General features: G+C 43.8%; 1 long non-coding RNA gene across 1 annotated transcript; it reads left to right on the top strand.

Moving 5' to 3' along the window:
• Nucleotides 1–7,348: 7,348 nt before the first annotated feature.
• LOC143983947 (uncharacterized) lies at nucleotides 7,349–10,260 on the top strand. The gene is made up of 2 exons (XR_013274692.1): nucleotides 7,349–7,689; nucleotides 9,268–10,260. It is a non-coding gene; the product is annotated as an uncharacterized LOC143983947 (long non-coding RNA).
• Nucleotides 10,261–14,199: the final 3,939 nt, after the last annotated feature.

The raw sequence follows: 14,199 nt of genomic DNA, 5'->3' as shown, positions 1-14,199 counted from the left end.
ATGAACATAAACACACCCATCAGGGGCAACCAAATATGAAAATGTTACTTACACTACAAATGTTAGATATTGCTGTACACGCCAGGCAGAGAGCAACAATTTTAGGGCCAATATACATAGTTAATTCTAAATTGATGACCTCTAGGGACTTTTAATGTTGCTTGTGAGAAATATGGCAGAGAAAACGTTGTTGTTGTTTTGCGGCTGCATGCCATTTTAAAGCTTGACCTGTTGGGTATCTATCTACTCAGCACAAACTCCTCTTTTATATTTTATCAAATGTTGGGTAATATGTTGTGTTTGTGGGCCATAAAATGAACTTTAATGTATTTTTACTGAAAATTTACTCTTGATAAACCATTGTGCAAGTATTGTGTGATATAAAACATTGGAATTACCAATATTTTGCTCTCCAGGGTGTCTGCTTTCAGAAAGTATATATTGTTTGGGGAGTTTTCACTAATCTTTGGGTGTAAAATAATTTATTAAATGTGTGCTAAGCATTGCAAACATGGCCCTGACATCTTTGTTCTTTATGATCTGAATTATTCTGATAACATTGGTTAGAAGATGAGCATTGGAGACATTTTGTATGAAACAAAAACAAACAAAATTAAATAAAACTATGTTTCCCAATAATAGAAATATATTAAAAATTTAAATACAGGCATACCCCACTTTTAAGTACACAATGGGGTTTATTTACTAAAGCTGGAAAGTGCAAAATCAGGCTCACTTCTGCATAGAAACCAATGACCTTCCAGGTTTTATTATCAAAGCTTAATTGAATAATCTGGGGTTAGAAGCTCATTGGTTTCTATGCAGAAGTGAGCCTGATTTTTTCACTTTACAGCTTTAGTAAATAAACCCAATTGTGTACTTAAAAGTGGGGTATGCCTGTAATACCCTTTTATCTAACTTATTTTAGCTTCCTTATCATGCTGCCTGTCAAAGTGACCTGAGAGTTCTCAAAAGATTGAACCATAATATTTTCAGTTTGACAGGAAGTAGAATCACCTACATTTCCATCTTTCTATTTCAAAGGGTAAAGAAAATGCAATTTTTTATCAGGTAGGCCAGGGTGAGGCTATCAACACTGGATGTAAGCTGCAGTGTATGAAGGAAGTCATAGTACTAATACCAACATTATTTACTGTTTGCAATGCAGCCCAGAGCTACCTGATGGAGAAAACTAAATAGTACGATTGGAGGTTCATTCAAAAAATAAAGCTTTCCATTGTGGTGCATTAATGCACATGCATTACCATACGTTATGGTACCCATTAATGTGCATTGTCCTAAGACAGACCATTTATTATGAATGGACTGGCAACGCACCACAACACATGAAAAAAATGCTCATGGTCCTTTTTCACAATACAGCACAGGACAAGGAATATGGAATTCAGTTGTGCAACTATGTTTCAGAAAATATATGGAACTGAATGGGACTTTAACCACTTGCCTACTGGGCACTTAAACACCCTTCCTGCCCAGACCAATTTTCAGCTTTCGGTGCTCTCACACTTTGAATGACAATTACTCAGTCATGCAACACTGTACCCAAATTATTTTTTTGTCCTTTTTTCCCACAAATAGAGCTTTCTTTTGGTGGTATTTGATCACCTCTGGGGTTTTTATTTTTTGCGCTATAAATGAAAAAAGACCGAAAATTTTGAAAAAAAAACGCATATTTCTTTGTTTCTGTGACAAAATTATGCAAATTATAAATTTTTCGTCATAAATTTTGGCCACTATTTATACTGCTACATATCTTTTGTAAAAATAACCCAAATTAGTGGATATTATTTGGTCTTTGAGAAAGTTAGAGAGTCTACAAGCTGTGGTGCGAATCGCACAAAATTTATCACATCTGATGTACTGGTGGACTATCTCACTTTTTGCGACCCGAACAAGTCAGGAAAGTACAAATACCCCCCAAAGGCCCCTTTTTGGAAAGTAGACATTCCAAGGTATTTAGTAAGAGGCATGGTGAGCTTTTTATTGTTGTCATTTTTTCCCCACAATTCTTTACAAAATTAAGATTTTTTATTTATTTTTATTTTTTTACAAAATTGTCATTGTAATAGGTTATTTCTCTCACATGGCATGTGTATACCACAAATGACACCCCCAAAAAATTCTGCTACTCCTCCTGAGTATTACAATACCACATGTGTGGGACTTTTTCACAGCCTGGCCACATAGAGAGGCCCAACATGCAGGGAGCGCCGTCACATGTTCTAGGAGCATAAATTACACATCTAACTTGTTGACTACCTATTACACATTTGAAGGCCCTGGAGCACCAGGACAATGACACGTGGCACTGATGACAGATGGCACTGATATGTGGCACTGATGACACTTATACGTGGCACTGATGACACGTGGTACTGATGACAGATGGCACTAATATGTGGCACTGATGACAGATGGCACTTTTACGTGGCACTGATGACAGATGGCACTTATACGTGGCACTAATACGTGGCACTGATGACAGGTGGCACTAATACGTGGCACTGATGACAGATGGCACAAATACGTGGCACCGATGACAGATGGCATTAATACGTGGCACCGATGACGCGTGACACTGATGACAGATAGCACTGATAAGTGGCATTGATGACACGTGACACTGACAACAGATGGCACGTGACACTGACAGGTAGCACTGATGACAAATGGCACTGATACGTGGCACTGGTGACAGATGGCACTAATATGTGGCACTGATGACAGAAGGCACTATGTGGCACTGATGACAGATGGCACTTGGGACAAATGGCACTGACAACAGGTGGCACTGGGGACAGATAGCACTAACAGGTGGCACTGGGAACAGATAGCACTAACAGGTGGCACTGGGGGCAGGTGGCTCTGGGGAAGATGGCACTGGGGAGGATGGCACTGGGCGAGGATGGCACTGGGGCGAGGATGGCCCTGGGGCGGATGGCACTGGGGGAGGATGGCACTGGGGCGGATGGCACTGGGGGAGGATGGCACTGGGGGAGGATGGCACTTTTTTTCCTTTTTTTTTTACTTATGGCCGCTGCAGCCGTTGATCTCTCCCTTCTCACACGCTGTCTGTGTGAGGAGGGAGAGCGGCGCTGAGAGATGATCTCATATGTTTACATATGAGATCATCTCACATTGGACATGCCGATCGCGCTGTAAACGGCCGCTGTGATTGGCCGTTTACAGCGATCTGTGACTGGCCAGCACAGAACTTCCCCGATGCGTGCTCACGGGAGCGCGCATTGCGGAAGTAAACAGGAGGCCATTCAGGAACGGCCTCCCGGCAGTTAGCATCCGCTCTGTAGCCGTATTTCGGCTATAGGGTGGGCGCGAAGTGGTTAATTGTGCCTCTGAGAAGTGTAAACAAATGAAATACAATAAAAAAAGTATGAAAAAATAGACAATTTTATTTACTATAAAAACAGTTGAAAAAAAGTACATTACAGTTTGTAAGATTTGGTTTGAATTCAGGGAGTGCAAATCCCCAACAATTAATAGAAATATTGCCTACGCGTTAAACGGACAGTATTGCTTTGTCAGGGCCTTGAAGATAGCACAGTATGACGCTGTGTGAATTCTACAGATGAAAGATCAATTAGTACTGTACAGATTATATAATTACATAGATAAGAATTGAATACACACTGTATACAGATGTTAATGCACGAATCCTTACATTATTATTATTATTATACACTATTTATATAGCGGCAATAGTTTACACAGTGCTTTACAATGTATAGGGGGGACAACACAATAACACAATTAATGAATTAACAATAACACAATTAATAGCATTTCATCATAAATATTTATCAATATCAATATTATTGATAAATATATAATATGGTGGTGGACTACTGAGATTCTGAATGATCTGCTAGCAACACTTGCCACATTTTTTTACATTTTTTTGCTTGCAGTAATTTTGCTGAATATGAACTAATATTGAAACAATTGATGGACTTTTTTTGTTTCTGATATATGTAACAAATTTTTTTGGTTTCTTGCATTTGTATTGTGACCAAATATATGAATAGACATATGCCTATTGAATATGAGAAATATAGAGGTAGAGTGATCCATAGAGGAACGAATTGAGTTTAAATAACATACAGTATTTATGCTTTTGGTTTGAAATAATTATATATACTATAAGGTTTCGTACTGTGTGTAGTTTGATATTTATATATATATATATTTCGTTTTGTAATACATTTTAAATCCATGCTTATAGTTTTATGGTTACGCTTTTAAAAATAATAAAGCGCTGCTAGTGCCTTTGGGTTGTTCACCGTTGGTGACTGTCTTTGGCACCATATTTTGATATAATATATATCTATGTAAGGATTCATGCATTAATGTCTGTATACAGTGTGTATTCAATCCCTATCTATGTAATTATTATTATTATTTTTTTTTTCTTTTGCCACATCAGCAAATCTTCAGCAGAGACTATAAATCAACTTTACGTTCATCGCTGTCTCTATCTATGTAATTATATGCATAGGCCATATTTCTATTAATTGTTGGGGATTTGCACACCCTGAATTCAAACCTAATCGTACAAACTGTAATGAACTTTTTTCAACTGTTTTCCTAGTAAATAAAATTGTCAATTTTTTCATAAGTTTGTTATTGTATTTCATTTGTTTACACTTCTCAGAGGCACAATTAAAGTCCAATCCAGTTCCATATATTTTTTAAAAAATAGTTGCATATCTTCCAGGGATGGTGCCTCTGTAGAAGTATCAGTATTCCACGTTCACCCCATCCCTACATATGGGCTTTACTTGGTTTCATTTATTTCCTGAACATTATAAGCCCCCGTACACACGGTCGGACATTTCGACAACAAAATACGTCAGATTTTTTTCTGACGGATTTTGTCCGAAACTGGTGTTGCATACACACGGTCGGACAAAGTTTTTGGAAAATCAGATTGTTCGGAACGTTATGACGTTATTTCGTTACGACGTTCAGGCTAGTAGCCAATAGCTTTGGTCTAGGAATTTGATCTGAGCATGCGTGGCACTTTGTCCGATCGGAATTCTCTACTAACTTTGTCCGATCGGATCATGTTGTCGGAATATTTTATATCCAGCTCTCAAACTTTGTTGGTCGGACATTACAACGGAAAAAGTCAGATGAAGCCCACACATGGTCGGATTATCCAACAACACGGTCCGATCGGACATTTTCCGTCGGAATGTCCGACCGTGTGTACAAGGGCTAACAGTTCATTTCAATTATCCTTGACCTACTCTTGTGCCAAAAAAGTCTCTTATCAGCCTAAAAAAAAAAAAAAAATGTATAGTGACAGGATAAAAATAACAAAACATACACTCAAAGAAAAAGTAATTTGCAAATTAGATCTAAGGCTGACCATACATTATACAATTTTCTTGTACAATTTTCCTTCAGATTTACCAAAACCATATGATATGAGGTCACCCCTCAACACTTTCAATTTGTATGCAATTAGACAGACCCTAAACCTAAAGAAAATTGAACAAGAGAAATTGTATAATGTATGGCTAGCCTAAGCAGCAAACTGAGAATTGCTGCCTTGACTAACGCAATGTCACCAAAATCATTTCACTCATTTATAATGGTTATGAGTAGGGACGAGCTGAACACCCCCCCCCCCCCCCCCCCGGGTTCAGTTCGCACTAGAACCTTCGAAATGGACCGAAAATTCGTACGAACTTTAGAACCCCATTAAAGTCTATGGGACGCGAACGTTCGAAATCAAAAGTGCTCATTTTAAAGGCTAATATGCAAGTTATTGTCTTAAAAAGGGTTTGGGGACCCGGCTCTTGCCCCAGGGGACATGTATCAATGCAAAAGAAAGTTTTAAAAACTGACGTTTTTTCAGGAGCACTGATTTTAATGACGCTTAAAGTGAAAAGAAAAAAGTAAATTATATTCCTTCAAATATCGCGCCTGGGGGGTGTCTATAGTATGCCTGTGAAGTGGCACGTGTTTACCGTGTTTAGAACAGTCCCTGTACGAAATGACATTTAACGGAAAAAACGTCATTTAAAACTGATTGTAGTTTTAATGTAATGTCTGGTTTTGGCAATATGGATGAAAATCATTGAGAAAAATGGCATGGGTAGCCCCCCCCCCCCCCTGCCCATTACCAGCCTCTTTGGGTTTGTTGTGTTAAGCAGAAAACATAGGGAAGGGTTATCGCCCCTGTATAATTTTTTTACCGTCCATCTTTTTTCATCTTCCTTCCTGTTGTCTCCTTCTGTTTGCAAGTAGGAGACGTTTGTAAGTTGGATGTTTGAAAGTAGGGGCCTGTCCTATATGCTCTGCATAAATTTTGGCCTAAGGTGTTGGTGTTGCTACAACACTGTAAGTCCGCAAAGTGACTCTTGGTGGGTGCTGGAATGCCCTGCTGTGAACCATTATATCAATAATTGTAATTACATGCCATTGTTGAACAGTGGTAGAAAAATTGGGCCTTTGGTGGTTGTGGTGGTGGTGGTGCTGGTGCCACAACATTGTAAGGGCCCGTTCACACTACCGCGACACGACTTGCGCGCGACTTATCGACGCGACTTCGACGCGACTTCGACGTGACTTAGCGCGGCTTCGACGTGACTTAGCGCGACTTACAAGTCGCCTCAAGCACAGGCGACTTTGCCTATGGCCAATCAGCGCTACTCAGCTCTTGTGACATCATTGTTGTTCCTGTCGCTTCCTGCTTCCTGTCGTGTGTCTTGTCCTGTCACCACAATGTTGTCATTGCCTTATTTGATGAGAGCTGTAGTAACTGCTGGTGTGGCAGTGTTAATGGAAGAGGAGGAAGAGAGGAAGCGAAGGATGAGGATGAGAAGACGACGCCGCTACTGGATCCATCCAATTATTGCAAGTAGAGACAGTAGAGGCCAATTTTGGGCCATCTATGAAAATTTGCGTGTTTTTGAGGACAAGTTTCACAACTATACCCGGATGTCAATTGCAAGGCAAGTACATATGCTAATAGACTATTTTGTCCCATTTATTTTTTATTTTTTGAAAGATATATTTTGTAGCATTTAACGTAGAGAATAAAATGGCGAAGATTGATATTCAGCAGAATTGTTTGTCATCTACCTATGCTAAACATCAACTGGGGTGATCGGCAAGCTTGCATGTATCACATTAAAGCGGTGCGCTGGCTGGAAGGTGAAAAAAGTCCTGCTAGCCGCATCTTTGGAGCAGTGAAGGAGCGGTGTATTCACCACTCCTAACCACTCCTACCCATCAAAATCAATGGGACAGGGCCGCACAACCGCTGGCAAAGCGCCTCTGCATCGGCGCTACCCTTTTTCGGGCGCTAGTGGGTGTTAAAACCACCCCGCAAGTGCCCCCAGACCACCGCTAAAACGACGGTAAAACGCAGCTAAAAATAGCAGCCTTTTACCGCCGACGGCCGCACCAGCCCAGTGTGAAAGGGGTCCTAGAGGCATCAGATTTGCATATGTTATTACATCGGTAATAGTGTAGCTACAAATGTCAGATATTTCTCATGTAGAATATATCAAATTACATTTTTTATCCATTTTACAGTTTTGATGAATTGCTTCGTCTAGTTTACAACCATCTGGAGCGACAGAACACCTCATATAGGAGGAGCATCTCACCTACTGAAAGATTGATTATTACGCTCAGGTAAACTATCTATTTTTTTGATGCACATTACCATTATCACATTGTTATTATATGTGCAACAATCTAGCCTGAGCTCATTTGTCTTGGCTTCTCCTACGGGTCATATGAGTGCAATTATTTTGCAATCCTGTGCCCCTTTTCAGTGCAGAGTGAACAGAAGTCCACTTTGTGCAGATATCACGAAGATTAGTTGAGACAGCGCATCATCCTTCATTTGCCAGCAGCTGGCTGGACTGATGACAGTGGCAGCCTCTCAGCAAGCTGCTATCCACCCCTCCACATTGAGCGTGGGGGAGCAGAGCAGCTGAGAGACAGCACCTCCCATCTTGGGGAGAGGACAGAACAGAGACATAGACGATGTATGTTGACTCAGTTCTGTGTGAAGAAACAGCAGTGGACAGTTGCATCATTGCTGCGATGTTGCATCCACCTAGGTACGTAAGATTCTTCCAAATAAAAATATTGTTGAAGAAATATTGCAAAATTTATCACACCAACATCCTTTTTTTTTGAAAAAAACTTTAATTATTAGAACAATATATAACCATATATCAACAAAACAGAACATATGTTTATTTTTAAAATCTTACAGGTTATGGTACACTGGCTCATATGGTGAGGAGCTGGTGGAAGGCCTTGGGGATGGTGTTGGTGTAACATTAGCTGAAGTTGCTGATGTCAGTGGGGATGGAGAGGGATAGGGTATAGGTGGATGGGCAGGATTAAGGGCATGTCCATACTCATTGGAGTAGGGACGGAAGTGAGGGGGATAGTAGGGATGGGTTCTGGGTGGTGGTGGGGTTGAGTATGTGTAGTAGGGTCCGGATGGTGGTGGTGGTCCAAACATGGAAGCGGATGGAATAGGATCATTTGTAATGCTCGCTTCTATGAGATCCATCACTGACTTCTTTACGTCATTTTTCCTCTCCTGCGGTACTCTTTTTAGCATTTCGGCGACCATGAGTCCAAAACCATGGTCTTCCGAATGCAGCTCGTCCAATTTTTGGTTCATACGATCAACCAGTTCGGAAAATAGCTCTATGTTTTGGGAGTTACTGCCCCTTGCTGGTCTACTTCGTTGTTGACGGAGTCGGATAGGCTCAGCCGGCTGACTAGTGGAAGCCTCTCCCTGGTTGCGGTCCGCTTCTTCACCTTGCTGTTGTTCCAGCAGCAAAGGATGATCCAGGGAAAGCGACAACGAGCCTTCCACTTCTTGAGATGCTGCCTCCTCCTGTGCTGCATCCTGCCGTTCACCAGCAACTGCCCAACTTGATTGTGTTCTGCAATAAACATATAAAAGAACAGTTACCCCCTTCTTAGTAGAATTGTATAGTATCACTTTACAACTATGTAAGATTTTATCTTACTCTCTCAGCTCCAGGAAAGGCCGCAGAAACTCTAGTTCGTCTGCGTGCACATAGGGGACGATACGCTTTCCTCCAGACCCACTCCTGGCCTCATTCAATTTGCGAATGTAGCGAGAAAAACAGTCGCGCAAACCCTTCCAACGGATTTGTAATATTGATACTGTAAAACATAAATAGGAACATAAAATGGTTTATGTCTTTTGTCTTTCAGATACCTGGCAACCGGTCATTCCCTAGTTAGTCTACATTATGAGTTCATGTTGGGCAGATCAACGATCAGCTACATTATCCAAGACACCTGCCAAGTCATATGGGATGTGCTTAACAGCATGGTTATGAAACGGCCTACACAAGATAATTGGCGTGATATAGCAGAAATATTTTGGCGTCGGTGCAATTTCCCAAATTGCCTTGGAGCTATAGATGGGAAGCATGTGCGTGTCGTTAAGCCTGTTGGTAGTGGAAGTATGTTCTACAATTACAAAAAATATTGTTCTTTTGTACTTCTTGCTGTTGTCGATGCAAACTACTGCTTCACCTATATCGATATAGGATCCTACGGAAGTAGCTGCGATTCGCGTATTTTTGCAAATTCCTCATTTGGTGAAAGGCTACGATCTAATCAGCTAGATATTCCTGAGAACTGTCCTCTTCCGGGCACAACTGAACCCCCAATACCCTATGTGTTTGTCGCAGATGAGGCTTTTGCATTGTCGCAACACCTAATGAGGCCTTACTCCAATAGAAATCTGACAACCCCCAAGAAAGTCTTTAATTACCGGCTGACAAGGGCAAGAAGGATGGTTGAGTGCACGTTTGGAATTCTTGCCAATAAATGGCGTTTGTTACATACGCCTATCGCATTAAACATTGAAAATGCAATTACTGCTGTCAAAGCAGCTTGCGTGCTGCACAATTTTGTACGGGTACGTGACGGGTACCGTTTTGAGGATTCCCTTATGCATGACTTGGAAAGTGCACATATCACTGCTGCAAGGGGATCCTGCGATGGTGCCACTGTTCGTGAAAAGTTTGCATCATACTTTATTTCACCGGCCGGTGACTTAGAATGGCAATTGGATGCCATTTCCTAACTGCATTGCTCACTGCTTTACATCTAGAATTTGCTAATGTGTTATTACGGTTATAATGTTTTCCTGCTATGTAATCTTTATTTCATGTAATAAAAATGATATGTTGGTTATTTTTTTTTTCTATAATGTAATAATAAAAGAATCATTCATTCACGATCATTCATTATTAACATTTATTAACACTAGCAGTTAGCATCAGTGAAAGAATACACAAAAGTGACGTGGCAGGTGACGTGGCAGGTGACGTGGCAGGTGACGTGGCAAGTGACGTGGCAAGTGACGTGGCAAGTGACGTGGCAAGTGACGTGGCAGGTGACGTGGCAAGTGACGTGGCAGGTGACGTGGCAAGTGACGTGGCAGGTGACGTGGCAAGTGACGTGGCAGGTGACGTGGCAGGTGACGTGGCAGGTGACGTGGCAAGTGACGTGGCAGGTGACGTGGCAGGTGACGTGGCAAGTAACGTGGCAGGTGACGTGGCAGGTGACGTGGCAAGTAACGTGGCAGGTGACGTGGCAAGTGACGTGGCAAGTGACGTGGCAGGTGACGTGGCAAGTGACGTGGCAGGTGACGTGGCAAGTGACGTGGCAGGTGACGTGGCAAGTGACGTGGCAGGTGACGTGGGAAGTGACGTGGCAGGTGACGTGGCAGGTGACGTGGCAGGTGACGTGGCAAGTGACGTGGCAGGTGACGTGGCAGGTGACGTGGCAAGTAACGTGGCAAGTAACGTGGCAGGTGACGTGGCAAGTAACGTGGCAGGTGACGTGGCAAGTGACGTGGCAAGTAATAACACCATGAATTTAATAAAAAGGTTAAACTTACATTTGTCACTACGATCGGTCGGCAGCATTGTTTCCCAATCTTCGATAGTTAGTCTGCATATTTCCAACCAAGCACTATCCCTCTTGGATTGATCCTTGTAGTTGGGATCTTGCTTATTATATATGCAGGGTCGCTGCCTCACATGTCTGATGAGGGATTCATTATCTACTGGCTCCCTGTGCTGCACTTCTCTGCGGCCTCGGGATGACATGTTATCTTCTTTCAATCTTCTTTCAATCACTTCTTTTCTTCTTCACTTCACCTACCCACACTTCACACAGGAAGTGATCAGTGTATGGGAAGGTGATCCGACTTGTAGGCGACTTGTATTGAAATCTATGGGTACAAGTCGCCTATAAGTCGCCTTGAAGTAGTACAGGAACCTTTTTGGAAGTCGCTCCGACTTGAGTAGCGGTCATTAAGACGGCTCTCATTCACTTTAATGGAATTACTAATGTCAAGCGACTTGGGGCGACTTGCGGTCTGACAAGTCGCGTCCCAAGTCGCGGTAGTGTGAACGGGCACTTAGTCCTCACAGTTACGGTGGGCGCTGGAACGGACCCTGCTGTGAAATATTATATCAAGAATTGTAATTACATGCAGCTGTTAAATAGGGGCTGAAAAATTGGGCCTTAGGCACTGGTGCCACAACACTGCAACACCTCACAGAAACTCTAGTTGGAGAGCAGGAATGAGCCCTGCTGCAAAGTATTGCATCAAAAACTGTAATTACATGCCCCTGTTAAATAGGGGCTGAAAAATTGGGCCTTAGGCACTGGTGCTGGTGCCACGATACTGCAACCACTCACAAATATTGTAGTTGAGAGCAGCAACGAACCCTTCTGCAAAATATTGCATCAAGAATTGTAATTACACGCCCCTGTTAAACAGGAGCTGAAAAATTGGGCCTTAGCCACTGGTACTGGTGCCACGACACTGCAACCTCTCCCAGATACTCTAGTGGGAGTGCAGGAATGAGCCCTGCTGCAAAGTATTGCATCAAAAATTGTAATTACATGCCCCTGTTAAACAGGGGCTGAAAAATTGGGCCTTAGGCACTGGTGCTGGTGCCACGACACTGCAACCTCTCCCAGATACTCTAGTTGGCAAGCAGGAATGAGCCCTGCTCTTCCTGTGTGATCGGCAGAACAGCAGGAACACTGTCTGGATAAAGGGGGCCTTGAGAGGCAAGGAAGTCCTCCTCTTCCTGCCTCTGTTCTGCCTCAAGTGCCCTGTCCATTATTCCACACAGTGTGTGCTCCAACAGGTGGACAAGAGGTACAGTGTCACTGATGCATGCACTGTCACTGCTCACCATCCTTGTGGCCTCCTCAAACGGTGACAGGACAGTGCATGCATCCCTGATCATGGCCCACTGGCGTGGGGAAAAAAAACGAGCACCCCTGACCCTGTCCTGGTGCTGTAGTCGCACAGGTACTCATTGATTGCCCTCTGCTGCATGTGCAGCTGCTGCAGCATGGCCAACGTTGAGTTCCACCTGGTGGGAATGTCACAGATAAGGCAGTTCTTGGGCAGGTTCAACTCCTTTTGGAGCTCAGCCAGCCAAGCACTGGCATTGTATGACCAGCGGAAAAGAACACAGACTTTCCTGGCCTGCTTCAGGACATCTTGTAAGGCCGTGTACCTGCCCAAGAAGTGCTGCACCACCAAGTTAAGCACGTGAGCCACACAGGGCACATGGGTCAGTTGTCCCTGTCGGAGGGGGCGGAGAGGAGGTTGGTGCCATTGTCGCAAAGCACCATTCCTGGCTTAAGCTGGCGTGGCGTCAACCACCTCTCAGCCTGCCCCTGCAGAGCTGAAAGAATATCTGCTCCAGTGTGGTTCCTGTCCCCCAAGCACACCAGCGCAAGCACAGCATCTTTTTGCCTACGTACTTGCGTAGCCCCTTGAACGCCTACGGAGCACCGCTGGTTCTGAGGACAAAGCACAGGAAGAGGCCATGGAGGAAGAAGAAGAGGAGGGGGTGGAGGAGAGAGGTGTGTCACAACCAGTAGTAGCATTTTGGAGGCGTGGTGGCGAAACAACCTCCAACACTACTCCACCTTGTCCTGCATACTTCCCAGCTGCCAGAAGAGTGACCCAATGCCCCATAAAAGATAGGTAACGTCCCTGTCCATGCCTGCTGGACCATGAGTCAGTGGTAATATGCACCTTAATGCTGACTGCCCAGTCCAGCGAGGCATGGACATTGCCTTCCACATGCCGGTAGAGAGCCGGAATCGCCTTCCGTGAGAAAAAGGGGCATTTGGGGACCTGCCACTGAGGAACCACACATTGCACAAACTCACGGAAGGGGGCCGAGTCTACCAACTTAAAAGACAGCAGTTGAAGTGCTTGCAATTTAGCCAAGCTAGCATTCAACCGCTGGGCATGTGGATGGCTGGGAGTTAACATCTTTTGACGGTCCAGCAACTGGGGCAGGGAAATTTGCCTGGTACAATCGGACGTCGGTGTACTGCTAGCAGTGTGCACACAAGTACTTTGCTATGACACACCTAATTCTGCACCTTCATTCCTCTCAGTGCAGGTTTCAGAGAGGACTGAAGGTATAGTGGGGTTGGAGATCCCAGCTGATGAGGAGCAAGGAGAGGTCCGCTTAGTTCTTTGGTGTGGGTCTTTAAGATACGCTTGCCAACGAGCTGCATGACAGGTCAACATATGTCTGGTCAAGCATGTGGTGCCAAAGCGGCTGATGTTTTGGCTACTCAAGATACGCTTAAGACATATGTTTCAAATAGCAGCGGTGCGATCTGATGCACTCGTCTCAAAAAAGGCCCACACCAAAGAACTTTTGGAACAACGCGCAGAGGCAGCGCCCTGCATAGGCAGAGGTCTGCAGTGTGATTCTGTCAGTGTGCTGCCCTTAAGCTAGCCCCTGGAGGGCATCCTGCCTTGTTGGAGATGTGCCTCCTCCTCCTCCTCTTCTCTCCTATCAGGCACCCACGTGGAGTCAGTGACCTCATCATCCCCTCCCTCTTAATCACTGGAGCATACCTGGCAGTATGCTGCAGCTGGTGGAACATGACTGCCAGATTGCTGTCCTTCTTGAGCATCCCCTCTCTCTGGGCTCTCGCTACTGCCTTCCTCTTCTTGGGTATCATCATCAGAGCCTTCAAAACGCTGGGCATCCTCCTGGAGCATGTACCCAACATTGTGCTCAAACAGTTCGGGGGACTCCTCAGGAGGACATCGTGGGTCTAGGGAAGGAG

Source organism: Lithobates pipiens, unplaced genomic scaffold, assembly GCF_037356315.1.
Source record: "Lithobates pipiens isolate NorthernLeopardFrog02 unplaced genomic scaffold, aLitPip1_a1.2 Scaffold_16, whole genome shotgun sequence".
Classification (NCBI taxonomy): Eukaryota; Metazoa; Chordata; class Amphibia; order Anura; family Ranidae; genus Lithobates; species Lithobates pipiens.
The sequence above is the reverse complement of the archived record's forward strand: the minus strand, read 5'-3'. Positions and strand labels throughout refer to the sequence as shown.